The sequence below is a fragment of the Cyprinodon tularosa genome, unplaced genomic scaffold (assembly GCF_016077235.1).
Source record: "Cyprinodon tularosa strain WSP-4 unplaced genomic scaffold, ASM1607723v1 ctg329, whole genome shotgun sequence".
NCBI classification, from domain to species: domain Eukaryota; kingdom Metazoa; phylum Chordata; class Actinopteri; order Cyprinodontiformes; family Cyprinodontidae; genus Cyprinodon; species Cyprinodon tularosa.
Window position 1 is genome coordinate 239398 of NW_024039040.1, and position 15601 is coordinate 254998.

The 15601-nt window shown below is 35.9% G+C and overlaps 1 protein-coding gene and 11 non-coding genes across 15 annotated transcripts in view; 11 read left to right on the forward strand and 1 right to left on the reverse strand.

The window, feature by feature from the left end:
- The window catches only part of LOC119788873 (ATP-dependent 6-phosphofructokinase, platelet type-like), a 76889-nt gene that overhangs the window by 46443 nt on the left and 14845 nt on the right, over positions 1 to 15601 (reverse strand). The window lies entirely within an intron of this gene.
- Positions 209 to 294, forward strand: trnar-ucu. Its single transcript is given in 2 exon segments — positions 209 to 245; positions 259 to 294. It is a non-coding gene; the product is annotated as a tRNA-Arg (tRNA).
- On the forward strand, positions 3234 to 3319 carry trnar-ucu. Its single transcript is given in 2 exon segments — positions 3234 to 3270; positions 3284 to 3319. It is a non-coding gene; the product is annotated as a tRNA-Arg (tRNA).
- Positions 4292 to 4377, forward strand: trnar-ucu. Its single transcript is given in 2 exon segments — positions 4292 to 4328; positions 4342 to 4377. It is a non-coding gene; the product is annotated as a tRNA-Arg (tRNA).
- Positions 5357 to 5442, forward strand: trnar-ucu. Its single transcript is given in 2 exon segments — positions 5357 to 5393; positions 5407 to 5442. It is a non-coding gene; the product is annotated as a tRNA-Arg (tRNA).
- On the forward strand, positions 6422 to 6507 carry trnar-ucu. The gene is given in 2 exon segments: positions 6422 to 6458; positions 6472 to 6507. It is a non-coding gene; the product is annotated as a tRNA-Arg (tRNA).
- On the forward strand, positions 7065 to 7150 carry trnar-ucu. Its single transcript is given in 2 exon segments — positions 7065 to 7101; positions 7115 to 7150. It is a non-coding gene; the product is annotated as a tRNA-Arg (tRNA).
- Positions 7708 to 7793, forward strand: trnar-ucu. Its single transcript is given in 2 exon segments — positions 7708 to 7744; positions 7758 to 7793. It is a non-coding gene; the product is annotated as a tRNA-Arg (tRNA).
- Positions 8772 to 8857, forward strand: trnar-ucu. Its single transcript is given in 2 exon segments — positions 8772 to 8808; positions 8822 to 8857. It is a non-coding gene; the product is annotated as a tRNA-Arg (tRNA).
- On the forward strand, positions 11882 to 11967 carry trnar-ucu. The gene is given in 2 exon segments: positions 11882 to 11918; positions 11932 to 11967. It is a non-coding gene; the product is annotated as a tRNA-Arg (tRNA).
- On the forward strand, positions 12946 to 13031 carry trnar-ucu. The gene is given in 2 exon segments: positions 12946 to 12982; positions 12996 to 13031. It is a non-coding gene; the product is annotated as a tRNA-Arg (tRNA).
- trnar-ucu lies at positions 14128 to 14213 on the forward strand. Its single transcript is given in 2 exon segments — positions 14128 to 14164; positions 14178 to 14213. It is a non-coding gene; the product is annotated as a tRNA-Arg (tRNA).

Below are 15601 nucleotides of genomic sequence, written 5' to 3' on the forward strand. Positions count from 1 at the left end.
AATGCAAAACTTCCAAATCAGTTTAACAATTGAAGGTTGAAGGGTCCATTCACCTTTCTCAATGTGTTTACCTCCAAGCGTTTTTTGACCAGTAGCAAAGAGCAAATCAAAATACAACTCCGTAATGCAGATACATTCAATTGTAGGCCCTGCAATGTCATAGGGATTTTGTCGAAAATTTCAAAACGTCAAAAAACGTGGGACACAGGGCTCTGTGGCGCAATGGATAGGGCATTGGACTTCTAGATACCGAAAGCAATTCAAAGGTTGTGGGTTCGAGTCCCACCAGAGTCACGTTATTATGTATTTGTAGAAATGCGCTACATTGGAAAGAAACAACAATAGATCAGACAGTCGCTGAAACTGTCTTGCATTAATGACCACTTTACCCCAAAGGATTAAATAAAGCTTTGACAAAAGGCAAGTTCTTCCTAAAGTACTAGCCAAGTGAATTGAACGTTCTTTCATTCTGTCATATTCAATGTGTCTAATTGTTTCATAGTTCAGAAACATTAAAGATTGCCTTTCTTCAACCTTCCCCATCAAATATGCCTAATGTTAAAATAGGGAGCTAATTCAAGTCTCTTCAATGTAGCATTCATATAAGCAGTCTTAAGAAAGCTATACACATTTAATCAGTTAAAATGCAAAACTTCCAAATCAGTTTAACAATTGAAGGTTGAAGTGTCCATTCACCTTTCTCAATGTGTTTACCTCCCAGCCTTTTTTGACCAGTAGCAAAGAGCAAATCAAAGAGACAACAATAGATTAGACAGTCGCTGAAACTGTCTTGCATTAATGACCACTTTACCCAAAAGGATTAAATAAAGCTTTGACAAAAGGCGAGTTCTTCCTAAAGTACTAGCCAAGTTAATTGAACATTCTTTCATTCTGTCATATTCAATGTGTCTAATTGTTTCATAGGTCAGAAACATTAAAGATTGCCTTTCTTCAACCTTCCCCACCAAATATGCCTAATGTTAAAATAGGGAGCTAATTCAAGTCTCTTCAATGTAGCATTCATATAAGCAGTCTTAGGAAAGCTATACATATTTAATCAGTTAAAATGCAAAACTTCCAAATCAGTTTAACAATTGAAGGTTGAAGGGTCCATTCACCTTTCTCAATAAGTTTACCTCCAAGCCTTTTTTTACCAGTAGCAAAAAGCAAATCAAAATACAAAACCCCTAATTTCAGAAAATTTAAAATTTTAGGCCCCCCCAATGTCAAAAGGGTTTTGTCGAAAATTTCAAAAAAGTCAAAAAAAATTGGGGACACGGTGCCTGTTGGCGCAATGGGTAGCGCATTTGGGCTTTGATACCGAAAGCAATTCAAAAGGTTTTTGGGGTTTGAGTCCCACCAGAGGTTTATGTTATTTTTGTATTTTTTAGAAATGCGGGTACCCTTGGAAAGAAACAACAATAGATGGAAAAGTTTGCTGAAAATGTCTTGCATTAAAAGAACCCCTTTACCCCCAAAAGGGTTAAATAAAGCTTTGGGAACCCAAAAAGTCCAAAAATTTTTTTCTTCCTAAAGGGTTAACTCAGCCAAAAATTTTTTTTAAAAATTTTTTTAAAAACCCCAAATTTTTTTTCAAAAAATTTTTTGTTTTTTTTTAAAAACTTTCCAAAAAAAAGGGGGGGTCCTTAAATTTTTTTCCCCCCTTTTAAATTCAAAAAAAACAAAAAAAGAAAAATTCCTTTTCTTCCAACCTTTTCCCCCACCCCCCAAATAATTGGCCTAAACCTGAATTAAAAAATTAAAAGGAGGGCGAATTCAAAGTCCTTCCTTTTCAATGTTTTTATTTAAAAAAATTTAAAAACAAATTTTTTAAAAACAGCCCTAATTAACCCCTTTTTAAATTAACAATTTTTCCTTTCCAAAGGTTTTTTTTTAAAATGCCCTTTAAACTTCCAAAAATTAAAAATTTTTAACAATTTTGAAAAAAAAATTTGGTTAAAAGGGTTTCCCTTCACCTTTTTTCAATGGGGTTTTCTTCCCGCCTTTTTTTACCATAGCAAAGAGCAAATCAAAATTTCAACCCGTAATGCAGAAAAAATTCCCAAATTTAGGACCTTGCAATGTCTTTGGGGTTTTGTCGGGAAAAATTTTAACACATCAAAAAAAGGTTTGGGCACAGGGGGGTCTGGTTTGGGGAAGGGGTAGGGGCCCTTGGACTTTAGATACTGAAAGCAATTAAAAGGGTTTGGGTTCAAAACCCCCCCAGAGTCGATTTTTTTTATGTATTTGTAGGAAAATTGGGGCTAATTGGGAAATAGACAACCCTTTGATCAGCCAGTCGCTGAAAAATGTCTTCATTAATGACCACTTTACCCCCAAGGGTTTCATAAAAGCTTCGACCAAAAAAGGGAGCTCTTTCCTTTAAAATAATCGCCAAGGAATTGAAAATTCTTCATTCTGTTATATTCAATGTGTCTAATTGTTTTTATAGTTCAGAAAAATTAAAGATTGCCTTTCTTCAAACCCTTCCCCCTCAAAAAAATGCCTAATGTTTAAAAAAGGGAGCTAAAATTTAAGTCTCTTTTAAAGTAGCATTTTATATAAGCAGTCTTAAGAAAGCTATTTAAAATTTAATAAATTAAAAAAGCAAAACTTCCAAATCATTTAAAAATTGAAGGTTGAAGGGTCCATTCACCTTTCTCAATGTGTTTACCTCCCAGCCTTTTTTGACCAGTAGCAAAGAGCAAATCAAAGAGACAACAATAGATTAGACAGTCGCTGAAACTGTCTTGCATTAATGACCACTTTACCCAAAAGGATTAAATAAAGCTTCGACAAAAGGCGAGTTCTTCCTAAAGTACTAGCTAAGTTAATTGAACGTTCTTTCATTCTGTCATATTCAATGTGTCTAATTGTTTCATAGGTCAGAAACATTAAAGATTGCATTTCTTCAACCTTCCCCACCAAATATGCCTAATGTTAAAATAGGGAGCTAATTCCAGTCTCTTCACTGTAGCATTCATATAAGCAGTCTTAGGAAAGCTATACATATTTGATCAGTTAAAATGCAAAACTTCCAAATCAGTTTAACAATTGAAGGTTGAAGGGTCCATTCACCTTTCTCAATGTGTTTACCTCCAAGCGTTTTTTGACCAGTAGCAAAGAGCAAATCAAAACACAACTCCGTAATGCAGATACATTCAATTGTAGGCCCTGCAATGTCATAGGGATTTTGTCGAAAATTTCAAAACGTCAAAAAACGTGGGACACAGGGCTCTGTGGCGCAATGGATAGCGCATTGGACTTCTAGATACCGAAAGCAATTCAAAGGTTGTGGGTTCGAGTCCCACCAGAGTCACGTTATTATGTATTTGTAGAAATGCGCTACATTGGAAAGAAACAACAATAGATCAGACAGTCGCTGAAACTGTCTTGCATTAATGACCACTTTACCCCAAAGGATTAAATAAAGCTTTGACAAAAGGCAAGTTCTTCCTAAAGTACTAGCCAAGTGAATTGAACGTTCTTTCATTCTGTCATATTCAATGTGTCTAATTGTTTCATAGTTCAGAAACATTAAAGATTGCCTTTCTTCAACCTTCCCCATCAAATATGCCTAATGTTAAAATAGGGAGCTAATTCAAGTCTCTTCAATGTAGCATTCATATAAGCAGTCTTAAGAAAGCTATACATATTTAATCAGTTAAAATGCAAAACTTCCAAATCAGTTTAACAATTGAAGGTTGAAGGGTCCATTCACCTTTCTCAATGTGTTTACCTCCCAGCCTTTTTTGACCAGTAGCAAATCAAAGAGACAACAATAGATTAGACAGTCGCTGAAACTGTCTTGCATTAATGACCACTTTACCCAAAAGGATTAAATAAAGCTTCGACAAAAGGCGAGTTCTTCCTAAAGTACTAGCCAAGTTAATTGAACGTTCTTTCATTCTGTCATATTCAATGTGTCTAATTGTTTCATAGGTCAGAAACATTAAAGATTGCCTTTCTTCAACCTTCCCCACCAAATATGCCTAATGTTAAAAAAGGGAGCTAATTCAAGTCTCTTCAATGTAGCATTCATATAAGCAGTCTTAGGAAAGCTATACATATTTAATCAGTTAAAATGCAAAACTTCCAAATCAGTTTAACAATTGAAGGTTGAAGGGTCCATTCACCTTTCTCAATATGTTTACCTCCCAGCTTTTTTTGACCAGTAGCAAAGAGCAAATCAAAATACAACTCCGTAATGCAGATACATTCAATTGTAGGCCCTGCAATGTCATAGGGATTTTGTCGAAAATTTCAAAACGTCAAAAAACGTGGGACACAGGGCTCTGTGGCGCAATGGATAGCGCATTGGACTTCTAGATACCGAAAGCAATTCAAAGGTTGTGGGTTCGAGTCCCACCAAAGTCACGTTATTATGTATTTGTAGAAATGCGCTACATTGGAAAGAAACAACAATAGATCAGACAGTTGCTGAAACTGTCTTGCATTAATGACCACTTTACTCCCAAGGATTAAATAAAGCTTTGACAAAAGGCAAGTTTTTCCTAAAGTACTAGCCAAGTGAATTGAACGTTCTTTCATTCTGTCATATTCAATGTGTCTAATTGTTTCATAGTTCAGAAACATTAAAGATTGCCTTTCTTCAACCTTCCCCATCAAATATGCCTAATGTTAAAATAGGGAGCGAATTCAAGTCTCTTCAATGTAGCATTCATATAAGCAGTCTTAAGAAAGCTATACATATTTAATCATTTAAAATGCAAAACTTCAAAATCAGTTTAACTATTGAAGGTTGAAGGGTCCATTCACCTTTCTCAATGTGTTTACCTCCCAGCCTTTTTTGACCAGTAGCAAAGAGCAAATCAAAGAGACAACAAAAGAATAGACGGTCGCTGAAACTGTCTTGCATTAATGACCACTTTACCCAAAAGGATTAAATAAAGCTTCGACAAAAGGCGAGTTCTTCCTAAAGTACTAGCCAAGTTAATTGAACGTTCTTTCATTCTGTCATATTCAATGTGTCTAATTGTTTCATAGGTCAGAAACATTAAAGATTGCATTTCTTCAACCTTCCCCACCAAATATGCCTAATGTTAAAATAGGGAGCTAATTCCAGTCTCTTCAATGTAGCATTCATATAAGCAGTCTTAGGAAAGCTATACATATTTAATCAGTTAAAATGCAAAACTTCCAAATCAGTTTAACAATTGAAGGTTGAAGGGTCCATTCACCTTTCTCAATGTGTTTACCTCCAAGCGTTTTTTGACCAGTAGCAAAGAGCAAATCAAAATACAACTCCGTAATGCAGATACATTCAATTGTAGGCCCTGCAATGTCATAGGGATTTTGTCGAAAATTTCAAAACGTCAAAAAACGTGGGACACAGGGCTCTGTGGCGCAATGGGTAGGGCATTGGACTTCTAGATACCGAAAGCAATTCAAAGGTTGTGGGTTCGAGTCCCACCAGAGTCACGTTATTATGTATTTGTAGAAATGCGCTACATTGGAAAGAAACAACAATAGATCAGACAGTCGCTGAAACTGTCTTGCATTAATGACCACTTTACCCCAAAGGATTAAATAAAGCTTTGACAAAAGGCAAGTTCTTCCTAAAGTACTAGCCAAGTGAATTGAACGTTCTTTCATTCTGTCATATTCAATGTGTCTAATTGTTTCATAGTTCAGAAACATTAAAGATTGCCTTTCTTCAACCTTCCCCATCAAATATGCCTAATGTTAAAATAGGGAGCTAATTCAAGTCTCTTCAATGTAGCATTCATATAAGCAGTCTTAAGAAAGCTATACACATTTAATCAGTTAAAATGCAAAACTTCCAAATCAGTTTAACAATTGAAGGTTGAAGGGTCCATTCACCTTTCTCAATGTGTTTACCTCCCAGCCTTTTTTGACCAGTAGCAAAGAGCAAATCAAAGAGACAACAATAGATTAGACAGTCGCTGAAACTGTCTTGCATTAATGACCACTTTACCCAAAAGGATTAAATAAAGCTTTGACAAAAGGCGAGTTCTTCCTAAAGTACTAGCCAAGTTAATTGAACATTCTTTCATTCTGTCATATTCAATGTGTCTAATTGTTTCATAGGTCAGAAACATTAAAGATTGCCTTTCTTCAACCTTCCCCACCAAATATGCCTAATGTTAAAATAGGGAGCTAATTCAAGTCTCTTCAATGTAGCATTCATATAAGCAGTCTTAGGAAAGCTATACATATTTAATCAGTTAAAATGCAAAACTTCCAAATCAGTTTAACAATTGAAGGTTGAAGGGTCCATTCACCTTTCTCAATAAGTTTACCTCCAAGCCTTTTTTGACCAGTAGCAAAGAGCAAATCAAAATACAACTCCGTAATGCAGATACATTCAATTGTAGGCCCTGCAATGTCATAGGGATTTTGTCGAAAATTTCAAAACGTCAAAAAACATGAGACACGGTGCTCTGTGGCGCAATGGATAGCGCATTGGACTTCTAGATACCGAAAGCAATTCAAAGGTTGTGGGTTCGAGTCCCACCAGAGTCATGTTATTATGTATTTGTAGAAATGCGCTACATTGGAAAGAAACAACAATAGATCAGACAGTCGCTGAAACTGTCTTGCATTAATGACCACTTTACCCCAAAGGATTAAATAAAGCTTTGACAAAAGGCAAGTTCTTCCTAAAGTACTAGCCAAGTGAATTGAACGTTCTTTCATTCTGTCATATTCAATGTGTCTAATTGTTTCATAGTTCAGAAACATTAAAGATTGCCTTTCTTCAACCTTCCCCACCAAATATGCCTACTGTTAAAATAGGGAGCGAATTCAAGTCTCTTCAATGTAGCATTCATATAAGCAGTCTTAAGAAAGCTATACATATTTAATCAGTTAAAATGCAAAACTTCCAAATCAGTTTAACAATTGAAGGTTGAAGGGTCCATTCACCTTTCTCAATGTGTTTACTTCCCAGCCTTTTTTGACCAGTAGCAAAGAGCAAATCAAAATACAACTCCGTAATGCAGATACATTCAAGTTTAGGCCTTGCAATGTCATAGGGATTTTGTCGAAAATTTCAACACATCAAAAAACATGGGACACGGGGCTCTGTGGCGCAATGGATAGCGCATTGGACTTCTAGATACCAAAAGCAATTCAAAGGTTGTGGGTTCGAGTCCCACCAGAGTCATGTTATTATGTATTTGTAGAAATGCGCTACATTGGAAAGAAACAACAATAGATCAGACAGTCGCTGAAACTGTCTTGCATTAATGACCACTTTACCCCAAAGGATTAAATAAAGCTTTGACAAAAGGCAAGTTCTTCCTAAAGTACTAGCCAAGTGAATTGAACGTTCTTTCATTCTGTCATATTCAATGTGTCTAATTGTTTCATAGTTCAGAAACATTAAAGATTGCCTTTCTTCAACCTTCCCCACCAAATATGCCTACTGTTAAAATAGGGAGCGAATTCAAGTCTCTTCAATGTAGCATTCATATAAGCAGTCTTAAGAAAGCTATACATATTTAATCAGTTAAAATGCAAAACTTCCAAATCAGTTTAACAATTGAAGGTTGAAGGGTCCATTCACCTTTCTCAATGTGTTTACTTCCCAGCCTTTTTTGACCAGTAGCAAAGAGCAAATCAAAATACAACTCCGTAATGCAGATACATTCAAGTTTAGGCCTTGCAATGTCATAGGGATTTTGTCGAAAATTTCAACACATCAAAAAACGTGTGACACAGGGCTCTGTGGCGCAATGGATAGCGCATTGGACTTCTAGATACTGAAAGCAATTCAAAGGTTGTGGGTTCGAGTCCCACCAGAGTCGATTTATTATGTATTTGTAGAAATGCGCTATTTGGAAAGAGACAACCATAGATCAGCCAGTCGCTGAAACTGTCTTGCATTAATGACCACTTTACCCCGAAGGGTTAAATAAAGCTTCGACAAAAGGCAAGCTCTTCCTAAAGTACTAGCCAAGTGAATTGAACGTTCTTTCATTCTGTTATATTCAATGTGTCTAATTGTTTCATAGTTCAGAAACATTAAAGATTGCCTTTCTTCAACCTTCCCCATCAAATATGCCTAATGTTAAAATAGGGAGCTAATTCAAGTCTCTTCAATGTAGCATTCATATAAGCAGTCTTAAGAAAGCTATACATATTTAATCAGTTAAAATGCAAAACTTCCAAATCAGTTTAACAATTGAAGGTTGAAGGGTCCATTCACCTTTCTCAATGTGTTTACCTCCCAGCCTTTTTTGACCAGTAGCAAAGAGCAAATCAAAGAGACAACAATAGATTAGACAGTCGCTGAAACTGTCTTGCATTAATGACCACTTTACCCAAAAGGATTAAATAAAGCTTCGACAAAAGGCGAGTTCTTCCTAAAGTACTAGCTAAGTTAATTGAACGTTCTTTCATTCTGTCATATTCAATGTGTCTAATTGTTTCATAGGTCAGAAACATTAAAGATTGCATTTCTTCAACCTTCCCCACCAAATATGCCTAATGTTAAAATAGGGAGCTAATTCCAGTCTCTTCACTGTAGCATTCATATAAGCAGTCTTAGGAAAGCTATACATATTTGATCAGTTAAAATGCAAAACTTCCAAATCAGTTTAACAATTGAAGGTTGAAGGGTCCATTCACCTTTCTCAATGTGTTTACCTCCAAGCGTTTTTTGACCAGTAGCAAAGAGCAAATCAAAACACAACTCCGTAATGCAGATACATTCAATTGTAGGCCCTGCAATGTCATAGGGATTTTGTCGAAAATTTCAAAACGTCAAAAAACGTGGGACACAGGGCTCTGTGGCGCAATGGATAGCGCATTGGACTTCTAGATACCGAAAGCAATTCAAAGGTTGTGGGTTCGAGTCCCACCAGAGTCACGTTATTATGTATTTGTAAAAATGCGCTACATTGGAAAGAAACAACAATAGATCAGACAGTCGCTGAAACTGTCTTGCATTAATGACCACTTTACTCCCAAGGATTAAATAAAGCTTTGACAAAAGGCAAGTTTTTCCTAAAGTACTAGCCAAGTGAATTGAACGTTCTTTCATTCTGTCATATTCAATGTGTCTAATTGTTTCATAGTTCAGAAACATTAAAGATTGCCTTTCTTCAACCTTCCCCATCAAATATGCCTAATGTTAAAATAGGGAGCTAATTCAAGTCTCTTCAATGTAGCATTCATATAAGCAGTCTTAAGAAAGCTATACACATTTAATCAGTTAAAATGCAAAACTTCCAAATCAGTTTAACAATTGAAGGTTGAAGGGTCCATTCACCTTTCTCAATGTGTTTACCTCCCAGCCTTTTTTGACCAGTAGCAAAGAGCAAATCAAAGAGACAACAATAGATTAGACAGTCGCTGAAACTGTCTTGCATTAATGACCACTTTACCCAAAAGGATTAAATAAAGCTTCGACAAAAGGCGAGTTCTTCCTAAAGTACTAGCCAAGTTAATTGAACGTTCTTTCATTCTGTCATATTCAATGTGTCTAATTGTTTCATAGGTCAGAAACATTAAAGATTGCCTTTCTTCAACCTTCCCCACCAAATATGCCTAATGTTAAAATATACCTAGATACTATCAGCCAGTCGCTGAAACTGTCTTGCATTAAGGACCACTTTACCCCAAAGGATTAAATAAAGCTTCTTCAACCTTCCCCACCAAATATGCCTAATTTTAAAAAAGGGAGCTAATTTCCCGTCTTTCAATGTAGCATTCATATAAGCAGTCCCTTGGAAAAACTATACATATTTTAAAAGTTAAAATGCAAAACTTCCCAAAACAGGTTTTAAAAAATTGAAAGGGTTTAAGGGGCCCTTCACCTTTCTTTAAAGTGTTTACCCCCCAGCCTTTTTTTACCATTAAACAAAGGCAAATCAAAAAAACAAAATTCCCTCATGCAAAATTTCATTCAAATTTTTTTTTTTTTTTTTTTAGGGCCCCGCAATGTCCCTAGGGATTTTGTTTGAAAATTTAAAACATCAAAAACCCGGGGGACCCAGGGCTCTGTTTGGGCCAAAGGAAGCCCCATTGGACTTTTAGATACTGAAAGCAAAATTTAAAGGTTGTGGGTTTTCCCGCCCCCCAGAGTCGAAATTTTTTTTGTAAAATTTGCGAAATGGCTAATTGGAAAAAAAGACAAAAAAATAGATCAGCCAGCGCTGAAAACCCCTTTCCCTTTCATTAATGACCCCTTTACCCCAAGGGTTAAAAAAAGCTTCGCCCAAAAAGGGAAGGTTCTTCCTAAAGTACTAGCCAAAGGGAAATTTAACGTTCTTTCATTCTGTTTATATTCAATGTTTTCTAATTGTTTTATGTTAGAAACATTAAAGATTGCCTTTCTTCAACCCCTTTCCCCCCCAAATATGCCTTATTTAAATAGGGGGGCTAATTTTAAGTCTCTTTAAAAGTAACATTCATATAAGGGAGTTTTTTAAAAAAAGCTATACCTATTTAATCATTTTAAAAAGGGAAAACTTTTTCCCAAAACAGTTTTTAAAAAATTTAAGGTTGAAGGGTCCATTCACCCCTTTTTCAAAGTGTTTACCTCCCAGGCCTTTTTTGACCAGTAGCAAAGAGCCCCAAACAAAAGAGACAAATGAATTTGACAGTCGCTGAAAAATTTCTTGCAAATTAAATTACACTTTACCCAAAAGGATTAAATAAAGCTTCGACAAAAAAGGGGATTTTTTCTAAAGTACTAGCCAAGGGTTTAAATTTAACTTCTTTTTATTCTGTCATATTCAATTGTTAATTTTTCATAGGTTTAGAAAATTAAAGATTGCAAATTTTTTCAACCCTTTCCCCCCCAAATAAAGCCTAATGTTAAAATAGGGAGCTTTAAATTCCCGTCTTTCAATGTAGCATTCATATAAGCAGTCTTTTGGAAAAATATACATATTTAATCAGTTAAAATGCAAAAATTCCAAAACATTTTTAAAAATTTAAAGGGTTTAAGGGGCCATTCACCCTTTTTCAATATGTTTACCTCCCAGCTTTTTTTTTTACCAGTAAACAAAGAGCAAAAACAAAAAAACAACTCCGTAATGCAGATACAATTTAATTGGAGGCCCTGAATGTCATAGGGGTTTTTTTTCGAAAATTTTTAACACATCAAAAAAAATGTGTGAAAACAGGGGTCGTGGCCCCAAAAGGATTTAAAGCATTGGACTTCTAGATACTGAAAGCAATTCAAAGGTTGTGGGTTCCAGTCCCACCAGAGTTGCTTTATTATGTATTTGCAGAAATGCGCTACATTGGAAAGAGACAACAATAGATTAGACAGTCGCTGAAACTGTCTTGCATTAATGACCACTTTACCCAAAAGGATTAAATAAAGCTTCGACAAAAGGCAAGTTCTTCATAAAGTACTAGCCAAGTTAATTGAACGTTCTTTCATTCTGTCATATTCAATGTGTAATTGTTTCATAGGTCAGAAACATTAAAGATTGCCTTTCTTCAACCTTCCCCACCAAATATGCCTAATGTTAAAATATGCCTAGATACTATCAGCCAGTCGCTGAAACTGTCTTGCATTAAGGACCACTTTACCCCAAAGGATTAAATAAAGCTTCTTCAACCTTCCCCACCAAATATGCCTAATTTTAAAATAGGGAGCTAATTCCAGTCTCTTCAATGTAGCATTCATATAAGCAGTCTTAGGAAAGCTATACATATTTAATCAGTTAAAATGCAAAACTTCCAAATCAGTTTAACAATTGAAGGTTGAAGGGTCCATTCACCTTTCTCAATGTGTTTACCTCCCAGCCTTTTTTGACCAGTAGCAAAGAGCAAATCAAAATACAACTCCGTAATGCAGATACATTCAATTGTAGGCCCTGCAATGTCATAGGGATTTTGTCGAAAATTTCAACACATCAAAAAACGTGTGACACAGGGCTCTGTGGCGCAATGGATAGCGCATTGGACTTCTAGATACTGAAAGCAATTCAGAGGTTGTGGGTTCCAGTCCCACCAGAGTCGATTTATTATGTATTTGCAGAAATGCGCTAATTGGAAAGAGACAACAATAGATCAGCCAGTCGCTGAAACTGTCTTGCATTAATGACCACTTTACCCCGAAGGGTTAAATAAAGCTTCGACAACAGGCAAGTTCTTCCTAAAGTACTAGCCAAGTGAATTGAACGTTCTTTCATTCTGTCATATTCAATGTGTCTAATTGTTTCATAGTTCAGAAACATTAAAGATTGCCTTTCTTCAACCTTCCCCATCAAATATGCCTAATGTTAAAATAGGGAGCTAATTCAAGTCTCTTCAATGTAGCATTCATATAAGCAGTCTTAAGAAAGCTATACATATTTAATCAGTTAAAATGCAAAACTTCCAAATCAGTTTAACAATTGAAGGTTGAAGGGTCCATTCTCCTTTCTCAATGTGTTTACCTCCCAGCCTTTTTTGACCAGTAGCAAAGAGCAAATCAAAGAGACAACAATAGATTAGACAGTCGCTGAAACTGTCTTGCATTAATGACCACTTTACCCAAAAGGATTAAATAAAGCTTCGACAAAAGGCGAGTTCTTCCTAAAGTACTAGCCAAGTTAATTGAACGTTCTTTCATTCTGTCATATTCAATGTGTCTAATTGTTTCATAGGTCAGAAACATTAAAGATTGCATTTCTTCAACCTTCCCCACCAAATATGCCTAATGTTAAAATAGGGAGCTAATTCCAGTCTCTTCAATGTAGCATTCATATAAGCAGTCTTAGGAAAGCTATACATATTTAATCAGTTAAAATGCAAAACTTCCAAATCAGTTTAACAATTGAAGGTTGAAGGGTCCATTCACCTTTCTCAATGTGTTTACCTCCAAGCGTTTTTTGACCAGTAGCAAAGAGCAAATCAAAATACAACTCCGTAATGCAGATACATTTAATTGTAGGCCCTGCAATGTCATAGGGATTTTGTCGAAAATTTCAAAACGTCAAAAAACGTGGGACACAGGGCTCTGTGGCGCAATGGATAGCGCATTGGACTTCTAGATACCGAAAGCAATTCAAAGGTTGTGGGTTCGAGTCCCACCAGAGTCACGTTATTATGTATTTGTAGAAATGCGCTACATTGGAAAGAAACAACAATAGATCAGACAGTCGCTGAAACTGTCTTGCATTAATGACCACTTTACCCCAAAGGATTAAATAAAGCTTTGACAAAAGGCAAGTTCTTCCTAAAGTACTAGCCAAGTGAATTGAACGTTCTTTCATTCTGTCATATTCAATGTGTCTAATTGTTTCATAGTTCAGAAACATTAAAGATTGCCTTTCTTCAACCTTCCCCATCAAATATGCCTAATGTTAAAATAGGGAGCTAATTCAAGTCTCTTCAATGTAACATTCATATAAGCAGTCTTAAGAAAGCTATACATATTTAATCAGTTAAAATGCAAAACTTCCAAATCAGTTTAACAATTGAAGGTTGAAGGATCCATTCACCTTTCTCAATGTGTTTACCTCCCAGCCTTTTTTGACCAGTAGCAAAGAGCAAATCAAAGAGACAACAATAGATTAGACAGTCGCTGAAACTGTCTTGCATTAATGACCACTTTACCCAAAAGGATTAAATAAAGCTTCGACAAAAGGCGAGTTCTTCCTAAAGTACTAGCCAAGTTAATTGAACGTTCTTTCATTCTGTCATATTCAATGTGTCTAATTGTTTCATAGGTCAGAAACATTAAAGATTGCCTTTCTTCAACCTTCCCCACCAAATATGCCTAATGTTAAAATATGCCTAGATACTATCAGCCACTCGCTGAAACTGTCTTGCATTAAGGACCACTTTACCCCAAAGGATTAAATAAAGCTTCTTTAACCTTCCCCACCAAATATGCCTAATTTTAAAATAGGGAGCTAATTCCAGTCTCTTCAATGTAGCATTCATATAAGCAGTCTTAGGAAAGCTATACATATTTAATCAATTAAAATGCAAAACTTCCAAATCAGTTTAACAATTGAAGGTTGAAGGGTCCATTCACCTTTCTCAATGTGTTTACCTCCCAGCCTTTTTTGACCAGTAGCAAAGAGCAAATCAAAATACAACTCCGTAATGCAGATACATTCAATTGTAGGCCCTGCAATGTCATAGGGATTTTGTCGAAAATTTCAACACATCAAAAAACGTGTGACACAGGGCTCTGTGGCGCAATGGATAGCGCATTGGACTTCTAGATACTGAAAGCAATTCAAAGGTTGTGGGTTCGAGTCCCACCAGAGTCAATTTATTATGTATTTGCAGAAATGCGCTAATTGGAAAGAGACAACAATAGATCAGCCAGTCGCTGAAACTGTCTTGCATTAATGACCACTTTACCCCGAAGGGTTAAATAAAGCTTCGACAAAAGGCAAGTTCTTCCTAAAGTACTAGCCAAGTGAATTGAACGTTCTTTCATTCTGTCATATTCAATGTGTCTAATTGTTTCATAGTTCAGAAACATTAAAGATTGCCTTTCTTCAACCTTCCCCATCAAATATGCCTAATGTTAAAATATGCCTAGATACTATCAGCCAGTTGCTGAAACTGTCTTGCATTAAGGACCACTTTACCCCAAAGGATTAAATAAAGCTTCTTCAACTTTCCCCACCAAATATGCCTAATGTTAAAATAGGGAGCTAATTCAAGTCTCTTCAATGTAGCATTCATATAAGCAGTCTTAAGAAAGCTATACATATTTAATCAGTTAAAATGCAAAGCTTCCAAATCAGTTTAACAATTGAAGGTTGAAGGGTCCATTCACCTTTCTCAATGTGTTTACCTCCCAGCTTTTTTTGACCAGTAGCAAAGAGCAAATCAAAATACAACTCCGTCATGCAGATACATTGAATTGTAGGCCCTGCATTGTCATAGGGATTTTGTCGAAAATTTGAACCGCTCAAAAAGCATGTCACACAGGGCTCTGTGACGAATGGATAGCGCATTGGACTTCTAGATGCTGAAAGCAATTCAAAGGTTGTGGGTTTGAGTCCCACCAGAGTTGCTTTATTATGTATTTGCAGAAGTGCACTACATTGGAAAGAGACAACAATAGATTAGACAGTCGCTGAAACTGTCTTGCATTAACGACCTTTTTACCCCCAAGGATTAAATAAAGCTTTGTAAAAGGCAAGTTCTTCCTAAAGTACTAGCCAAGTGAATAGAGCCTTCTTTCATTCTGTCATATTCAATGTGTCTAATTGTTTTATAGGTCAGAAACATTAAAGATGGCCATTTTCCAACCTTCCCCACCAACTTTGTCTATTTTTAAAATAGGCAGCTAATTCCAGTCACTTCAGTGTAGCATTCATGTAAAGCAGTCATAAGAAAGCTATACATATTTAATCAATTAAAATACAAGACCTCCAAATCAGTCTAAGAAACAAATATTGAAGGATCTGTTGAGCTTTCTCAATATCTTTACCTACTAGGATTCATATAAGCAGTCAAAAGAAAACTATACATATTTAATCCGTTAAAAGGTTTCTGTGGTGCAATGAATAGCACATTGAACTTCTAGAAATTGAAAGCAATTCAATCCCACCAGAGTGGCTACATTATGTACTTTGAGAAATGTGCTACATAGTTCAACTATTTTTAAATCTCTCTTGCTTTAATAACCACTTCATTCCCA